Source organism: Giraffa tippelskirchi, chromosome 2 (genome assembly GCF_054371585.1).
Source record: "Giraffa tippelskirchi isolate mGirTip1 chromosome 2, T2T-mGirTip1v1.2.pri, whole genome shotgun sequence".
Taxonomy (NCBI): domain Eukaryota; kingdom Metazoa; phylum Chordata; class Mammalia; order Artiodactyla; family Giraffidae; genus Giraffa; species Giraffa tippelskirchi.
In genome coordinates, this window is record NC_137276.1 from 135,867,331 (window position 1) to 135,886,036 (window position 18,706).

The 18,706-nt window shown below is 35.9% G+C and overlaps 1 protein-coding gene and 1 pseudogene across 1 annotated transcript in view; both read left to right on the forward strand.

Annotated features, from left to right (window-relative positions):
* LOC145538340 (dysbindin-like) overlaps nt 1-3,087 on the forward strand; it is a 58,178-nt pseudogene extending 55,091 nt beyond the window's left edge.
* Nucleotides 1-18,706, forward strand: part of LOC145522953 (uncharacterized) — a 252,008-nt gene that overhangs the window by 158,647 nt on the left and 74,655 nt on the right. The window lies entirely within an intron of this gene.

Here is an 18,706-nt window from a genome sequence, read left to right on the forward strand (position 1 = left end):
GGACAACAGAGGATGAGATGGTTGGATGGCATCACTGAGTCAATGGACATGGGTTTGGGTAAGCTCCAGGAGTTGGTGACAGACAGGGAGGCCTGGCATGCTGTGATTCATGAGGTCGCAGAGTCGGACATGACTGAGCAACTGAACTGAACTGAACTGAACTGAGTTCACTTTTAACATTGATGAAAATTTCACACACGCGCGCGCACACACACACACACATACACACAGGTGTTATCTGTCACTATCTCTCCTAAACCCTACAGTACTCTCCTATGATCATCACAGTTTCCTGTGACCCTCCATTCAGGTTTGGGCTCCACTTAAGTACAGGCATTAAACACACTCTGTGGTCTTGGGTGATTCTGTACCATTTAAGTAAATTTAAGGCATATGGTATTTTCTGTGGCCAGCTATGCTGTTAATATTAACTATGCAAGATTTTCTTATCTAACTTTATTGATCTTCAATTTTTCCTTGGAGAGTGTTCAGAGATTCAAATTCACAAAGCTCCCATTATCTTTAAGGTACTTGGAAATTCTATAATATTATGAATGAAACAAAGGTGACAGATTTTAGAAAGGATTCCAAATCATGAAGTCCTCCAGAGAAGGGAGATAATTGCACTTTACAAAGCAAAGCGTTTTTTGTTAGAATATTTCTTTATCTCATTAAGAGACCTTTGAATAGGCAGAATATCAAAATAAGAGTGTTCTAAGAGATATAAGCAATACTGCACGGGAATCTAAGCATGATGAAAGTAAAGAAGATAAAGGAGAACTGTGAATACATTATTTTATCAAATATCAGAACTTGCGTGAGTTAAACTGTCTAATTGCTTTAAAATATTAAAATATGTCATTGAGAATAGTAGTATATTAAGATTAAAGAACTTGGATAAAATCTTGAATTAGCTTATAACAATCTTTCTATAATTCTTCTTAACTAGAATAATTCAGAAAGCTTTCCAACAACTGCAAAAAAAAAAAAAAAAGGCCCCAAAATATTCCACATTTGCCAAAGTACTCTGCTGGAGTAGAATTACTTAGCAGGTATGAAGATACATGTGGGTTTCCCAGGTGCTTCAGTGGTAAAAAATCCTTCTGCCAGTGCAGGAGCCACAGGAGATGCAGGTTTGATCCCTGAGTCGAAGATCCCTTGGAGGAGGAAATGGCAATTCTTTCCAGTATTCTTGCCCAGAGAATCCCATGAACAGGAGGAGCTGGGCAGGCTACATTCCATGAGGTCGCAGAGTCTGACATGACTGAGGAACTGAGCACACATGAAGATACAGTGGCTGCACTTCACAGCAAAACCAAAGAATGTGCTGGTGCTAAAGACCTGATGGATAGCAAGGTGGTTATACTTTCAGCACACTGGAAGAAAAAGACAGGCCCAAGAGAGTTAGAGGTATAGCTTCAGCAACTTCTAGATTTAATACCAGGTTTAGAATTTATGACAGCAGATCTCTCCTTTTTGAGTTCAGCTCAGTCGCTCAGTTGTGTCTGACTCTTTGTGACCTCATGGACTGCAGCACACAAAGCTTCCCTGTCCATAACCAACTCACGGAACTTGCTCAAACTCATGTCCATTGAGTCAGTGATGCCATCCAACCACCTCATCCTCTGTCATCCTCTCCTCCTCCTGCCCTCCATCTTTCCTGGCATCAGGGTCTTTTCCAAAGAGTCATTTCTTTGCATCAGGTGGCCAAAGTATTGGAGCTTCAGCTTTAGCATCAGTCCTTCCAATGAATATTCAGGACTGATTTCCTTTAGGATTGACTGGTTGGATCTCCATGCAAGAGTCCACTCTCAAGAGTCTTCTCCAACACCACAGTTCAAAAGCATCAATTCTTTGGTGCTCAGCTTCCTTTACAGTCCAACTCTCACATCCTTACATGACTACTGGAAAAATCATAGCTTTGGCTAGACAGACCTTTGTCGGTAATGTAATGTCTCTGCTTTTCAATACGCTATCTAGATTGGTCATAGCTTTTCTTCCAAGGGGCAAGCATCTCTTAATTTTATGGCTGTAGAAACCATCTGCAGTGATTCTGGAGCCCAAGAAAATAAAGTCTGTCACTGTTCCCATTGTTTCCCCATCCGCTTGCCTTGATATGATGGGACTGCGTGCCACGATCTTAGTTTTCTGAATGTTGAGTTTTAAGCCAGTGTTTTCACTCTCCTCTTTCAAAGTCATCAAAGGGCTCTTTAGTTCCTCTTTGTTTCCTGCCATAAAGGTGGTGTCATCTGTATATCTGAGGTTATTGATATTTCTCCCAGCAATCTTGATTCCACCTAGTGCTTCATCCATCCCAGAATTTTGCATGATGTACTCTGTATGTAAGTTAAATAAGCAAGGTGATGATATACTGCCTTGACATGTTCCTTTCCCAATTTGGAACCAGTCCATCGCTCCATGTCCGATTCTAACTGTTGCATCTTGACCTACATACAAGTTTCTCAGGAAGAAGGTAAGGTGGTCTGGTATTCCCATCTCTTTAAGAATTTTCCACAGTTTGTGGTGATCCACACAGTCAAAGGCTTTGGCATAGTCAATAATGCAGATGTTTTTTATGGAACTCTCTTGCTTTTTTGATGATCCAGCGGATGTTGGCAATTTGATCTCTGGTTCCTCTGCCTTTTCTAAATCCATCTTGAACATGTGGAAGTTCTCAGTTCACGTTCTTTTGAAGTCTCATTAGAGAATTTTCAGCATTACTTTGCTAGCGTGTGAGATGAGTGTGAGATAAATAGCCTCCCGTATGTAGAAGACTAGTTTTTAGGAGATAGAAAACCTCCTGCTAAATCTAGAAGATGTATGTGGGCAATAGAAAAATAAAACAAAAGCAGTCTCAATAATTGGAAAATTACAAGAAAAATAAGAGGAATGAATTTGAAACCTTCAAAGCTGAACTGGATGCAGAACACACTCAGAAGGTCTGAGAAGTGGAGTATACCCAGAAGGTCCAGGAAGTGGAGTATACCCAGAAAATGAGGTTGAAGAAGCAGTAGAGGTATTTTTGAAGAGGGCTTCCAGCAGGATTTGGAATAGTACCTTTCCACAGCTTGCCTTGCAGATAGCTGAGAGGTGAGGCAGTGGAGAACAAGGCACCCTGGCAGCAGGGACTTTCCCTGGTTGTGCATAGATGGTATAATGCCATGCTCCATAGAATGGGAGGTGCGTGGAATAAAGTCCTCATAAATCCTGTTCTGTTGTTGGACCTTCAAAATCAAAGAGGATGCACCATGCCGTCTTTGTCTTGACATTGTTTCTGCCTCATTCTATAGCTATAGGCTTTAATCTCAGATATTTAAAAGACACAGAGTGTCTTTTAAAATGAGTTTAAAAATGCAAATAAATATACACATAATCCTACAGCACAAAATAATCCAAAGTATTATTTTAGCGTAGTTTTTGCCAGTTTTTGCTTATTAGAGGGTCAGTTCATTTGAGAGATTTCATTTATGTAATTGATATAAAATATACATATATATGTGTGTGTATATATATGACTTTGTGTCTAGGTTTTCTTAATATTATATGGGAATCTTTCTTCCTATATTGTTAACATTTTTAAATATAACAAATACTGTTATATCATTTTCATCTCTCTATGAATTTTTTTTCCTAGAGCCTATTATACAGAGTGAAGACAGTCAGAAAGAGAAAATTAAATATTGTATATTAACACATATATATGAAATCTAGAAAAATGATACTGATGAATCTACTTACAGGATAGGAATAGAGACACAGACATAGAGAACAGACTCATAGACATAGTAGGGGAAGGAAAGGATGGGAAAAATTGAAAGAGTAGATTTGAAACATATACATTACCATATGTAAAATAGATAGCTAGTAGGAAGTTTCTGTGTAACACAGGAAGCTCAACCTGGTGCTCTGTGACAACCTAGAGGATGGGATGGGAAGGGGTGGGAGGGAGCGTCAAAAAGGAGGGGACATAGGTTCACCTATGACTGATTTATGTTAATGTATGGCCAGAAACCAAAACAATATTGTAAAGCAATTATCCTCCAATCAAAAATAAATATATTTTAAAAAATTTTTTGCATAATTTTGGATTAGTTTAAGTTCCTACTAAATTTATTAAAATAATCATATATGTTCAGAATTGTTATTTAAATTATTATTTATTTGATATTTAACATGTTTCTAATTTTTGAAATATTAAAACTTTAGCTTTATTTCAATAAATTTATCTATTATTATTTTATTTATTTTACAAAATCCAAATAGCATCCATGATAGCACTTTTATTATCTGGGTATTCTGAGAAATATATATCTAAAACTTGTTTCACTTTCTTTCAGCATTGAAGTCAATATACACGATATATACTTTTAACTTTAAGCAGTACATAACGAAGAAAATTCAAGTAATCCAACAAAAATTTAAAAATAAAATTAGTCTACATGGTGAGTCTCAAGCATACAGTAAACAATTGGAATAAATATTAGAACAAGAGAAACCACAATAAGTGCACATGTTAAATAACAAAATTCAAAGTAAAAATACCTACATTTTTATATAAAACATATAAATGATGAGTTCAGTTCAGTGTTCAGTCATTACCGATTCTTCACAACCCCATGGACTACAGCACGCGAGGCCTCCCCACAACTCAGGGAGTCTACTGAAACTAATCTCCATTGAGTCGGTGACGTCATCCAACCATCTCATCCTCTGTCATCCCCTGCTACTCCTGCCTTCAATCTTTCCCAGCATCAGGGTTTTTTATAATGAGTCAGCTCTTCACATCAGGTGGCCAAAGTATTGGAGTTTCAGCTTCAACATCAGTCTCCAATGAACACTCAGGACTGATCTCCTTTAGCATGGACTGGTTGGATCTTCTTGCAGTCCAAGGGACTCTCAAGAGTCTTCTCCAACACCAGGGTTCAAAAGCATCAATTCTTCGGCACTCAGCTTTCTTTATAGTCCAACTCTTACATCCATATATGACCACTGGAAAAACCATAGCATTGACTAGACGGACCTTTGTTGGCAAATTAATGTCTCTGTTTTTAAATATGCTATCTAGGTTGGTCATAACTTTCCTTCCAAAGAGTAAGCATCTTTTAATTTCATGGCTGCAATCACCACCTGCAGTGATTTTGGAGCCCCCAAAAATAAAGTCTGGCACTGTTTGCACTGTTTCCCTATCTACTGCCGTGAAGTGATGGGACCAGATGCCATAAATCTTAGTTTTCTGAATGTTGAGCTTTAAGCCATCTTTTTCACTCTCCTCTTTCACTTTCATCAAGAGGCTCTTTAGTTCTTCTTCACTTTCTGCCATAAGGGTTGTGTCATCTGCATATCTGAGGTTATTGATATTTCTCCTGGCAATCTTGATCCCAGCTTGTGCTTCTTCCAGCCCAGCATTTCTCATGATGCCCTCTGCATATAAGGTAAATAAGCAAGGTGACAATATACAGCCTTGACATGCTCCTTTTCCTATTTGGAACCAGTCTGTTGTTCCTTGTCCAATTCTAACTGTTGCTTCCTGACCTGCATACAGCTTTCTCAAGAGGCAGGTCAGGTGGTCTGGTATTCCTATCTCATTCAGAATATTCCACAGTTTATCGGGATCCACACAGTCAAAGGCTTTGGCATAGTCAATAAAGCAGAAATAAATGTTTTTTCTGGAGCTCTCTTGCTTTTTTGATGATCCAGCATATGTTGGCAATTTGAACTCTGGTTCCTCTGCCTTTTCTAAAACCAGCTGGAAAATCTGGATGTTCACAGTTCACGTATTGCTGAATTCTGGCTTGGAGAATTTTGAGCATCACTTTAGTATTGTATGAGATGAGTGCAATTGTGCAGTAATTTGAGCATTCTTTGACATTGCCTTTCTTTGGGATAGGAATGAAAACTGACCTTTTCCAGTCCTGTGGCCACTGCTGAGTTTTCAAAATTTGCTGACATCTTGAGTGCAGCACTTTCACAGCATCATCTTTTAGGATTTGAAATAGCTGAACTGGAATTCCATCACCTCCACTAGCTTTGTTCATACTGATGCCTCCCAAGGCTCACTTGACTTCACATTTCAAGATGTCTGGCTCTAGGGGAGTGATCACACACACCATCGTGATCATCTGAGTCATGAAGATGTTTTTTGTACAGTTCTTTTGTGTATTCTTGCCACCTCTTCTTAATATCTTCTGCTTCTGTTAGGTCCATACCATTTCTGTTCTTTATTGAGCCCATCTTTACATGAAATGTTCCTTGGCATCTCTAATTTTCTTGACCAGATCTCTAGTCTTTCCCATTCTATTGTTTTCTTCTATTTCTTTGCACTGATCACTGAGGAAGGCTTTCTTCTCTCCTTGCTATTCTTTGGAACTCTGCATTCAAATGGGAGTATCTTTCCTTTTCTCCTTTGCTTTTTGCTTCTCTTCTTTTCTCAGCTCTTTGTAAGGCTTCCTCCAACAGCCAATTTGCTTTTTGCATTTCTTTTTCTTGGGGATGTTCTTGATCCCTGTCTCCTGTACAATTCATGAACCTTCTCCATATTTCATCAGGCCTAGTCTCTTAAATCTATTTCTCAATTTCACTGTATAATCGTAAGGGATTTGATTTAGGTCATACCTGAATGGTCTAGTGGTTTTCCCTACTTTCTTCAATTTAAGTCTGAATTTGGCAATAAGGAGTTCATGATCTGAGCCACAGTCAGCTCCCGGTCTTGTGTTTGCTGATTGTATAGAGCTTCTCCATCTTTGGCTGCAAAGAATATAATCAATCTGATTTCGGTGTTGATCATCTGGTGATGTCCATGTGTAGAGTCTTGTGTTGTTGGAAGAGGGTGTTTGCTATGACCAGTGCATTCTCTTGGCAAAACTCTATTAGCCTTTTCCCTGCTTCATTCTGTACTCCAAGGCCAAGTTTGCCTGTTACTTCAGGTGTTTCCTGACTTCCTACTTTTGCATTCCTGTCCCCTATAATGAAAAGGACATTTTTTGGGGGTGTTAGTTCTGAAAGGCCTTGTAGGTCTTCATAGAACCGTTCAAGTTCAGCTTCTTCAGCGTTACTGGTCGGGGCATAGACTTGGATTACCGTGATATCTAATGGTTTTCCTTGAAAGTGAACAGCAAGCTTCTATTTCTACTTGTGATAGAAAAATTAATCTTGCCAATTTCATTCTTTTTTAAAAAACCTAATTTTGAATAAATATTCCTCCATGTTTAGGGTTCACTTCTCTAATCTTTTACCAGTCTGATTATTTGCAGTAATTTATGTATTATCAGAGGATGAGATGGTTCGATGGCATCACTGATTCAATGGACATGAGTTTCAGCAAACTCCGGGACATAATGAAGGTGTGATGCAATCCATGGGGTCACAAAGAGTTGGACATGACTTAATGACTGAACAACAGCAATATGTATTGTCCCAGGAGAGAAACACAGGATCACTCATCCAAGTGCTGTACTCTATCCCCTGGCTTACACCTCTTTGTCAGGGTTCCTGCCCGATCTCAGTTTTATGACATGGCATAATGTCCACAGTTACCAATATGACCTCCATGCATGAAGTTCCCTCACTCTGCACAATGCCTTTAGTCTTCTTCAGGTTTTCAAACCTCCTAAGAATTTCTGCTACTGTTGTAATATTTTGGTCATTGAAATTTTGTCCCAAGATTCACATGTAGAGAAAGCCCTCAGCAATCATTATTCTGTTTCAGGAAACACATCAAACATGGATATCTCCTAAGAAATTTAAGATCCTTTCTACATATCATACAAGTAAAAAAAAAAAAAAAAACGTTAAAAAAAAACAACTCTGCTTTCAGGTTTTCTACAACTTCTCTGGACTTATATTAGATTATTGTAATAATTTCTGACATAAGGTATAAATTCAGGAAGGTAGGTAATGTTTTTAGTTTCCTTTAAGGGAGCTATCATCTTTAAAACCCAAGTCATGGTGACTTAGATTATCTTCCGCCTTCTGATTTTTCAAAAGTTAATTTATATTTGGGTAGAAAAACACTTTTATCATCACATAATTGTCCCTATTCTATAGACCCAGGAATAAACATGGTGGTCCAGGTGCATAAATCCTAGCTCCTTGGAATGTAAAATTTATCTCTTTCTCTGTAAATTATACATCTTGTGAATGGAAACCTTGTTTTTGTGGCTATTTTTCCTGCAAGGTGCTTAAATTATTATTAAAGATTCAACTGTCTCCTGCATTCTATTTTGTAGATTACTATTGTTATAAAACTAATGAAAATGACGGTTTTGCAAAAAGTTTAAAGAGAGAATGGGGAATCATCTTTAGAAATATATGGCAAAAATTTATGAAATAAATTCATTGCAAGCTTTAACCTTTATACACATAACCACAATTTTGAAAAAGTGAAAAAATGTAATGAGAAAATTAAAATAGGTTTTGGAGGAAGTAAATCTCAAATAACTACATATTATAACAACAAAGATTTGTAAATGATTAAAAAAATTCAATTTTTTCAAAAGCAAGTTAAACTGTCATGATATGATCCTCTACATAGAAAACCCTAAAGACTCTACTAGAAAATTACTAGAGTTGATCAATGAATATAGTAAAGTTGCAGGATATAAAATTAACACACAGAAATCCCTTGCATTCCTATACTCCAATATTGAGAAAACAGAAAGAGAAATTAAGGAAACAATACCATTCACCATTGCATCAAAAAGAATAAAATACTTAGGAATATATCTACCTAAAGAAACAAAAGACTTATATATAGAAAACTATAAAACGCTGATGAAAGAAATCAAAGAGGACACAAACAGATGGAGAAATATACCGTGTTCATGGATTGGAAGAATTAATATAGTGAAAATGAGTATACTACCCAAAGCAATCTATAGATTCAATGCAATCCCTATCAAGCTACCAATGGTATTTTTCACAGAACTAGAATAAATCATCTCACAATTTGTATGGAAATATAAGAAACCTCGAATAGCCAAAGCAATCTTGAGGAAGAAGAATGGAACTGGAGGAATCAACCTGCCTGACTTCAGGCTCTACTACAAAGCCACAGTCATCAAGACAGTATGGTACTGGCACAAAGATAGAAATATGGATCAATGGAACAAAATAGAAAGCCCAGAGATAAACCCACGCACATATGGACACCTTATCTTCGACAAAGGAGGCAAGAATATACAATGGAGAAAAGACAATCTCTTTAACAAGTGGTGCTGGGAAAACTGGTCAACCACTTGTAAAAGAATGAAACTAGAACACTTCCTAACACCGTACACAAAAATAAACTCAAAATGGATTAAAGATCTAAACGTAAGACCAGAAACAATAAAACTCCTAGAGGAAAACATAGGCAAAACACTCTCCGACATAAATCACAGCAGGATCCTCCATGACCCACCTCCCAGAATATTGGAAATAAAAGCAAAAATAAACAAATGGGACCTAATTAAAATTAAAAGCTTTTGCACAACAAAGGAAACTATAAACAAGGTGAAAAGACAGCCTTCAGAATGGGAGAAAATAATAGCAAATGAAGCAACAAACAATTAATATCAAAAATATACAAGCAACTTCTGCAGCTGAATTCCCGAAAAATAAACGACCCAATCAAAAAATGGGCCAAAGAACTAAACAGACATTTCTCCAAAGAAGACATACAGATGGCTAACAAACACATGAAAAGATGCTCAACATCACTCATTATTAGAGAAATGCAAATCAAAACCACAATGAGGTATCATTTCACACCAGTCAGAATGGCTGCTATCCAAAAGTCTACAAGCAATAAATGCTGGAGAGGGTGTGGAGAAAAGGGAACCCTCTTACACTGTTGGTGGGAATGCAAACTAGTACAGCCACTATGGAGAACAGTGTGGAGATTCCTTAAAAAACTGGGAATAGAACTGCCATATGACCCAGCAATCCCACTGCTGGGCATATACGCCGAGGAAACCAGTATTGAAAGAGACGCGTGTACCCCAATGTTCATCGCAGCACTGTTTACAATAGCCAGGACATGGAAGCAACCTAGATGTCCATCAGCAGACGAATGGATAAGGAAGCTGTGGTACATATACACAATGGAATATTACTCAGCCATTAAAAAAAATACATTTGAATCGGTTCTACTGAGATGGATGAAACTGGAGCCCATTATACAGAGTGAAGTAAGCCAGAAAGAAAAACACCAATACAGTATACTAATGCATATATATGGAATTTGAAAGATGGTAACAATAACCCTATATGCGAGACAGAATAAGAGACACAGACGCATGGAACAATTTTATGGACTCTGAGGGAGAAGGTGAGGGTGGGACGTTCTGGGAGAATAGCATTGAAACATGTATATTATCATATGTGAAACAGAACACCATTCCATGTTCGATGCATGTGACAAGGGCTCAGGGCCGGGGCAATGGGATGATTCAGAAGGATGGGATGGGGAGGGAGGTGGGTGGGGGGTCCAGGAAGGGGAACACATGTAAACCCATGGCTGATTCATGTCAATGTATGGCAAAAACTATTACAATATTGTAAAGTAATCAGCCCCCAACTAAAATAAATAAATTTATAAAAAAAATAAAATAAATAAATAAATAAATAAATAAATAAATAAATAAAAAAAAAAACTGTCATGATAATTGATGAAATTAATCCTCATGTCCCAATTATGGAAATTTTATTTGTCATAGAGATGGGTGTTATTAGTGAAAGTAACACTAGTTACTATAATTAAAAAGAAAAAGAAACTAAATCACAGTGGTTTATTACTACAAAGCTTTTGGATGTCTCAAATAAAAATTCATTTTGAGTCTGAGATTATATGTGTATGTTTGCAGGACATGTATCTCCACAGCCATTCAGTGATTTATGTAATTACTGATTACATAGGATAAGCAACTTATCAATGATTAAATTGTCAGCTAATGATATGCATATATTTGAATTAAGTTCACATGCCTGGTACTGATAAAATACGTCCATTTTATTTATTTTTTCTTTTTTTGTGTGTGGCTGGGTGTATGTTCTCATTAAGATGAAAATATCCTAATTAAATAAGAATTATCATATAACCTACATAAATCAGCCATGATCAAGGAATCACGCTTAAAATTCTATGCATTGAAAAGATTAATTTATGAATCAAATTTATCTAAAAATGAATCTTCCCAAAAGAACATTACAGAAAAATATTTATAAGTTCACAGATCAGTTCCACAGAAGCCTATGAAGTCTGTAATTTGTTTAATAATGAATTTTAAAGCATTGTAAAAGGTTTCTAGTAGTCATGTATGGATGTGACAGATGGACCATAAAGAAAGCTGAGCATCAAAGAATTGATGCTTTTGAACTGTAGTGTTGGAGAAGACTCTTGAGAGTCCCTCGGACTGCAAAGAGATCAAACCAGTCAATCCTCAAGGAAATCAGTCCTGAATATTCATTTGAAGGACTGATGCTGAAGCTGAAGCTCCAATATTTTGGCCACCTGATGTGAACAGCCTACTCATTAGAAAAGAACCTGATACTGGGAAAGATTGAAGGCAGGAGGAGAAGGGGATGATAGAGGATGAGATGGTTGCATAGCATCACTGACTTGATGGACATGAGTTTGAGAAAACTCTGGGAGATAGTGAAGGACAGGGAAGCCTGGCATGCTGCAGTTCATGGGCCTACAAAGAGTCAGACACAACTTAGCAACTGAGCAACAACAACTAAAGCTAGATTCTGGGCTTGATCCTTAATGGCTGTCAGACAAAATTGCATGGCAAATTGCTTCCTGCATTCTCACTGTAAATATCTTAAATCAAATGATGTTCTAAGTAATATAACAGTCTGGATATTCAGATTATAGAATGATACACAGTTTCCATGTACAAAAGAAAATGGTACACAGGGCTTCTCTGGTGACTCAGATGGTAAAGAATCCGCCTGCAATGTGAGAGACCTCAGTTTGATCCCTGGGTTGGGAAGATCCCCTAGAGGAGGGCATGGCAACCCGCTCTAGTGTTCTTGCCTGGAGAATCCCCATGGACAGAGGAGCCTCGTGGGCTACAGTCCATAGGGTCACAAAGAGTTGGATATGACTGATTGACTAAGCATGGCACAAAGTTTCAATTAAGCAGTATTTTTATAAATCAGGCATTATATATGAGGTAATATAATATATATTTGTAGTTAATATTCTCATGTTCTCCTCTGGTTTATAAAAGAAATAACAACAGGGGCATACCAAACTGAAAATATGCCACACTGCTCTTCAGCTGTGGGGAAATTGACAAAAGTCAACTACCCAATCACCAGACAGAATAGGGGACTAAAAGAGTCCATATACCTGATATTTAAAAATCACTAAGGTTAGATTGGCATCCTTTGTGACAATGAGTAATGAAAACAACCAATTAAGGACCAATGGTGAAAACACATTGGAGGTCAGAAAACACTGATTCACTGAGCAAACTCAGAGAGAGAAGAAAGAAGACCAAAAGAAAAATTCAGAAGGTTGATATTCTCAGTAGGTTCATTATTTTAATCTTTATAAAGCATAAGCCAACACAAAGAGTGGGGTAGGATGAAATAGGACATGGTGCAGTAAGGTAGTACTGACAGGAACCTAATTTGAGAAAGACACATAAATTTAAAAATCATAACCTGTACCATAGTAAATGAAATAATCATTGTAGAGGCATACTTCTAAACCTTTTGCCAAAACCAAAGCAAGCTATAAAAATTCAAAATCCTTAGACCAAATATAAATTTAAGTAGCAACTATGAAGAGAGCAAAGCAAAACCAAAAGTAGTGATCAAAGACTTTCTTTGTACTAGTTTCTTACTGCTACCAATTACCAGAAACTTAGTGGCTTAAAACAACATAGATTTATTATCTTGCAGTCTGAATTTCAGAAATCCCAAATGGGGTTTTATGTGGCTAAAATCAAGGAACTGATAGGGTTACATTTCTTCTGAAGGCTTTAGAGTAGTAGTCATCTCTTGTCTGTTCCAGCTTCTAGAGGCCATCTATATCCCTTGGCTCAGGGGCCCTTCTTAGATCCTCGGTGTCAAACACTGTAAGTTTTTCAACCTCTTTCTTCTCTGAGCTCTACTTTTTTTTTCATCTGCTTTTGTCATAGTATCTTCTTTAATTCTAACCTTTTTCCCTTTCTCTTGCAAAAATTATTATAATTATATTATGTCAGCCTGGATAATTCAGGATATTATCCTGATAATAATTCAGGATAATTCAGGATAATTCCCATTTTAAGACCCTTGATTTAATCATATCTTCATACTCCATTTTGCCATGTTAAGGTAGCATATATACAAATTTGGGAGATTAGAACATGAGCATCTTTGGGAAGTAATTTCTTTTACCTTCTATAGGGATAGAAAAATTTTTTCCAGTTTTGATTAAAATAACTTCTGTGTATAGTGTAAGAGCTCACAATATTCCAGGCAACATAATTTAAAAGATATCCACAGATAGACATACGTTGGTGAAATGTTTGGCCTGTGAGAATAATGACAAAAATTTAAAAGCATTTTAAATTTGAAGGAAGAAAAAATAATGCATAATAACTAAAGACCTAGAGGGATGGGATGGAGGGAGAAAGGAGGTAGGTTCAAGTGAGAAGAGACATATGTATATCTATGGCTGATTCATGTTGATGTTTGGCAGAAACCAACACAATTCTGTAAAGTCATTATCCTTGAATGTATCCTTGAAAAATACATAAGTTTTAAAAAAAGTTATCAAGTTGCCCATAGTTTTACAACAATAAATGAAAAACTATAAAGTTCCACAATTGAACAAACTTAAAAAGAAAAAAGTACAACAATCAGGCTGACCTCTTAATTCTGTTGCGTGTGTGTAAAAACAGAAGATAGTATAACTTTATTAAGCTGTCTATCTTATTCTATTATCAAAAGCAATGATTAATAGTGGCAGTAGCTTAAATTACTACCATTATCATTATCATCATTAGGAACCGATATCCCTATAATACAACACTCAGGACATTTATTAATTTAGTGTTGTTCTTTGGCTTACTCCCTGCAAAAGGAAATGGCCACCCACACCAGCCTTCTTGCCAGGAAAATCCCATGGATAATGGAGCCTGGCAAGCTAAGCATTCCATGGGGTCATAGAGTCACACATGACTGAGCAACTAAACAACAATGAATGTGATTGTCTTTTGCTCCACACCTTTCCATTCTCATCTAGGATATATTGCTGAGAATTGTATAACTAGAATTAGATTCTGAACTGATAAAAAACATGTTAAAATTTATCTGAAATATGACTGGTAGGACTACCTTTGAAATAACTTTCAAATTTATTTTGGTGTTTTATTTCTTTATTTCTATTTTCTGTATCTTAAATCAATTGAAAAACAATAAATTTTAGATAGTACTTCAAGCAGAAAAAAAATGAGGTAAGGAAAAGACAAAATTTATTCTGTTTTCTGTGTTATATTATTCCATGGTTTTAAAGAGTTATAGAGATAGACTCCAGGCATCTTAACTCCTAAGAGAGACAAACCCAGATATGACCAACCTAGACAGCATGCTAAAAAGCAGAGACATTACTTTGCCAACAAAGGTCCATCTAGTCAAGGATATGATCTTTCTAGTAGTCATGTATGGATGTGAGAGTTGGACTGTAAAGAAAAGTGAGCACTGAAGAACTGAAGCTTTTGAGCTGTGGTGTTGAAGAAGACTCTTGAGAGTCCCTTGGGCAGCAAGGAGATCCAACCAGTCCATCCTAAAGGAAACCAATCTTGAATATTCATTGGAAGGACTGATACTGAAGCTGAAACTACAATGCTTTGGCCACCTGATGCGAAGAACTGACTCATTTGAAAAGACCCTGATGCTGGGAAAGATTGAAGGCAGGAGAGAAGGGGGTGACAGAGGATGAAATGGTTGGATGGCATCACTGACTCAATGGGCATGAGTATGAGTAAACTCTGGGAGTTGGTGATGGATAGAGAAGCCTGGTGTGCTGTAGTCCATGGGGTCACAAAGAGTTAGACATGACTGAGCGACTGAACTGAACTGAAGAGTGAAGTAGTGTCCAAAGCCCTCTCTGTTCTTTTATATCAGTTGTGATTCATCACATTCCATAATAACATTTATGCCTACTAATGTGTTTTAATCACCTTATAGTTTTCCCACATAAATTAATTCTACCATCCATTTTCAAAACAGCTGTAATCCAAAGTAGACAGAATAACTGTAATAACTAAGGTGGGAAGTTGTTTCCATTCTCAGTACTTGTGTTTAATCCCATTTGGCTTAACTTGTATTTTGAGGTTACAAAAAAGTAGAAAGATTATAAAAAAAAATTAACGGATTTTAACACTTGTAAGGTTTTAAAAGTAACTGTGAGCAATCATTTAAATTTGAAGATATATTTAGGATACTTGAGTTTCAATTAGATATAATTATAAAAGATTATAATCACCAACTTCACTGAGAAAAATATTATTTTCTCACTTCAAAATTATAGTCTTAGAACAGTGTAATAGGAAATTTTACAATGGATTAGTAGAAATCAAGCAATATATTTTGTGATTGTTCTAAATAGAAAATAAGTTTACAATGTATTTTACTGCCTTTTAGGTAATTGTATGACATGTGACCATGTGATTTATTGTTTGTGCCATGTACACCTTCAGAACAAAAGTAACATTAGCTAGACAGGATGTTGGGACCATGAAAGTAAGCTTAGATTATCCCAGGGAAACTAACAATTATAATTTTCTTACTTTTAACCCACCTAATTTTTAACACTACCTATTATAGACCACATATATATGACAATATAATATATATGTGTGTGTGTGTATGTGTATGCAGTCTCCTTTCCTTTCTTAGTGGTAATCATTCAAATTGAAATGTATATAATTTTCTTAATATTCTTTCTCTTCCTTTCGTTCCTTCCTTCTCTCTTTCTTACCTTCCCATTTTTTTCATTCCTTTTTTTTAAAAAAAAATTCCTAAAGTAAAAATATTTATGTATCACAGAAACCAAAGCAATATTGTAAAGGAATTATCTTTCAGTTAAAAATAAATAAATTTGAAAAAAACAACAAGAAAAATATCTGTTCCTGGAATATGGACAGTGGCCAGTTTTTCTTCTGATATTTTTCCTATTTAATCTTGTTAGACAGTTAGCAGTATCAGAGCTTGGTTTATGTTTAACATGTTGAGTATTTCAGATTCTTTAGAAATATGAACAGTGACACAAATTATGTATTAATTTTTACATAAGTATTATTTATATTAATATATAATATTTACATCTTAAAAATTAAGCAATAATTTAGACTTAAAAATTTTATCTCTAAATTCTTAAGTTTACCCAAGGGACAAGTCCTAAATAAAGATAGAAGAGTGAGAATGTTAACAAATTTAATGTACATGCATGTGCTATGTTGCTTTAATCATGTCTGACTCTTTGAGAACCTATGAACAGTAGCCCAACAGGCTCCTCTGTCCATGGGATTCTCCAGGCAAGAACACTGGAGTGGGTTGCCATGCCCTTCTCCAGGAGACCTTCCCAACCCAGGGTTTGAATGCATCTCTTATGTCTCTTTGATTGGAATGTGGGTCCTTTACCACTAGTGCCACCTGGGAAGCTCCATTTAATGTACAGAAAGAGCAAAGGTACTCAATTGTTTTGCCTTCTCCACAAGTCCATACTAGTAATTTACTAGTAATTTAATCAGCTATATAAATAGCTGATATATTTGGTCTTATACAGAAGTAAACAATATTAGTAAACAAAATCAGCTACAAGAAGTCAAGGACAGTTTGATGAAATTATGAACTTTAGTCATAGAAAATATGTTCACTTTTTAATCACATTTGATTCTCCACACATTTCTACCCTATCACACACAGTATTCATGAGGCTTATGGTTTATTTTCCAAGATTACAAACAAGATATTTATAAGATAACACATCTACCAAAAGAAGAACTGATGACATTTTAGCTTAGGAGCATGGAGAAGCCTCTGAATACTCTGGAGCAGGTGAATGACTTGTCCATTTGTATTTTTAAAAGTCCTTCCCCGTCTTCTTAACACTAATGGGTATGCAGTCAGATGGAGCTAGGTAGCCCAGATAATTGACTATTATAGCTATCCAGGAAAAGTCAGGATGATCTGCAGTAGTGTGATGATACTGGGATTGGAGAGGAGTAGTTAATATTAAAACTATAATATTGATACAACTGCTAAATTTTTCATGCAGGAATGAGAAAACTGGTTCCTAGATTTCTGGCTTGGGATAGTGAGTAAAATCTAGCATCTATACACAGTTTCTATCTACGGTTTCCCAAATAAATAATTTTGGAGGTGAATCCACTTTGGGAATATTTGCATTGATTTTCCTTCCCTGTTATAATTAATTTACAATCAATTATTTTTTTCTCAGAATGACCTTTTTCTAACTTGGAAAGTGTGTAAACTTAAAAACAAAATTAACACATATATAAAAACCATGACCCCTAAATTTAAAAATAACAAAAATCATGAATTAACTTTATATGAATTTGATAACATACCCATTTAGTGAAGAATATAATACTTTAAGATACAGCATTTTGACTATATTTCCCAAGAGGGATAAATTCTAAGAACCAAAAAACAAACCAAACAGAACACCTGCAAAGAAATCTTAAAGCAAATTTAACAATCTTATTATAATAATGTGAATTATCAGATAAATAAAATCAGTAATAAATTATAGTAATGTTTTTAGAAACATTAAAATTTATTGAAAGAAACAAGCATAAAAGTCAAAGTAGTTAAGTATAGCACTCTTAACCTTTGAACTGTAAATGTATTATAAACTTATAATTTATCTTTTATTTCTAAAGAACAATGTGAACAATCACTGTTTACTGAAATGACCTTGAAGCAATTACAAAACCACTCCTAAATGCCCAATCTCTGGCCTCTAAAAGCTCTGAAGAAACAGGAGATTATTGGGGGCATGGACAATGCAATGCCCAAGGCATAAAATGCACAAGATAAACCTTGTATAATCTGGAGTACCAGAAAATAATACTATCATAGAATAATGGAGTCTTGACAAAAAGAAACAGGATCCATCTTGAAGGGGTTTGCATTGTCCTCGTATGAGACTGTTGAAGTACAATGAAGAAACTGGCAGCAATGTGGTTGAAATAAATAACAATCCTTGACTTTTAATCATACAAAAAAATCTACTTAGTTGCCTTAGATTGGTGAAATCAACATCTCAGTTGATTTTGAAAACCTAATAAAGAAGGAAAAACATAGGCATTTAGTCTCTGTTTCATGTATAAACTTTATTTTAGGGTAGCTAAATTTTTGATAAAGTTTTTTAGAGAAGAACTCTAGCCAACAAATGCAGAAGAAATGATTGAATTGGAAGAATCACCATTTTGTAAACCCTAATGACAAAAGTAGATGTAAGCAACAACCATAATGGCCCCTACCTGGAGGAGATGATTGATAGGCAGCTTTCTCATAGATGGGTCAGGCTGACAGCACCTTTACCCACTTGTAATAGTTTGTACCTATGCCGTTATAAAGACCGTAAGTTGAGCAACTTAAAACAGCACAAATTTAACATTTCACAGTTCATCTGTGAAAAGTCTGGGTTCACTTGACAGGTTTCTCTGTTCCAGATTTCAAAATATCAAAATGAAGGCTT